A 1,863-nucleotide genomic window follows, 5' to 3' on the forward strand; every position below is an offset into this window, starting at 1 on the left:
GCGAGGGCGAGGGCGAGGGCGAGGACGAGGGAGGCCCCAGGAACGAGGAGGAGTCAGGTTTCAGCATGGGCACCATGATGGATTCTACATCCTGAGGTCTGAGAGCGACACACGAGCTGCTGCTCACAGCAGATAAACCAGAGGCAGGAGATTATCTTCCTACAGATCTGCACAGACTGAGGCATGATGGGAAGTTTGCTATTAAACTAATATACTTTTTAAACAAACTTAATCTGTATAAGAGCTTGTTGTTCTACATGTTGTGAAGGTGATGAGTAATTTCCTGAAACTAAATATACTTTACTTTAAAAAATAGTGAAACTGAAGAACATGATGATCAGCCTCTGATTCCACCTTTAAATCAGTTCAAAGAGAAAGATCGTGAAAAGTTTAGTTTTACTTTCAACATTAAGGAAAAATAAAAAGGTTCTGACTCTGTGGTGGATGTTGGGGGATGGGCCAGGGAAGGACCGGTTAAATTTTAGTGCAGATCCGCTCCAGTGTTTTTGGACATTTTTTTGGCCCCTCCCCATGAGAGGTTTGTGGGCATCGCACTAGAAATCATCCAATCATGTTTCAAAAAAAAAGAAGTTTAAATATCAAGAAAATCCAAATACATTATTGGTCCCATCCAGTGTAAAGGTGTCTGTCCATGTGTAGTGTGATTATAGATCAGCTCTAGCTTCTATATTAATACTGTGAAAGTATCAAAGCCTCAGTCCACAGAGAAATGCACACAGCCTGTATTCAGAAACTGAGCCTTAAAACCAGCCGTCAGGACTTCTGGAACTTTGTGATGTCACAACAAAGCAGTCACCAAGCCCCGCCCACCTGGACCCACCATCCAAACCTTGCAGGATTTGGTTTCTCTGAGTGTTTTTACCTGAAATCTGCTTTATTTTTATTGTGATGTCACAACAAAGCAGTCACCAAGCCCCGCCCACCTGGACCCACCATCCAAACCTTGCAGGATTTGGTTTCTCCTGAGATGTAACTGTCACTTGAGACAGATGACTCGAAAGGACGTGACTTTTAATTTTTTTTATTAAAGGTTCATATTTGACACTTTTCCTGTGTTTTATTTGAAGTGTTGATCCATAAGAAGATACATCCAGTCGCCCACCTCTAACGCCCTGTCGGGAAAAAACACACACAAAAAAAGCAGCATAATAAACAGCCTGAAACACACAGCAGGTACATCCAGGTTTAAGACGATGATCTGTGTGACAGCTGATGTGACGCAGTTAACACACAGTGATATCATGCTTCATTATGACTCTGGTTTTAACCTGTGACTGCTGCCCACTGAGGAAACGATGAGCTCATCACCTCTAAAGAACAACAGCGTCCGGAGGATATTTTCCGCTGGCAGACTCGCCACACCCGACACTCACACACTGTTTCAGGCTGCCATTAGCCTCTTGGCACACGGCTCGCTCTGCATTATGGAGTTTGTCCCTATCAGCACCTCGACCCCCCCCCCCCCAACACCAAAATGTACCCTCGGCTAAACAAAGGTCTGTGAGTGGTGCAGGGTCGGAGCGGGACGGACACATGAAAGTTGGAGAGAGCGCTGGTGGCTTTCAGAGAGACGAAACTCGAGCCGCTGTTTTTCCAAAACAAAATTATGGAAGAGGAAAAAAAGAAAACGGAGAATGGAAGTGGAAGAGATTTGATGTGTGTGTGTGTGTGTGTGTGTGTGTGTGTGTGTGTGTGTCAGAGGAAGTCAAACCAGTTGGCTGTCAGCTCCATTTGGCTCCTGTCACACTCTCTCCATTTCTCATAGAGAGCCATAAGGAAGGCCTCAGCATGACCAGTTCCCAGAATGCCCCTGTGCCGTTCCCAACATTGGCCATTCACCCC

This window comes from Seriola lalandi, unplaced genomic scaffold (assembly GCF_002814215.2).
Source record: "Seriola lalandi dorsalis isolate HSWRI2012SDOR001 ecotype SW California unplaced genomic scaffold, Sedor1 jcf7180002054888, whole genome shotgun sequence".
In the NCBI taxonomy this organism is placed as follows: domain Eukaryota; kingdom Metazoa; phylum Chordata; class Actinopteri; order Carangiformes; family Carangidae; genus Seriola; species Seriola lalandi.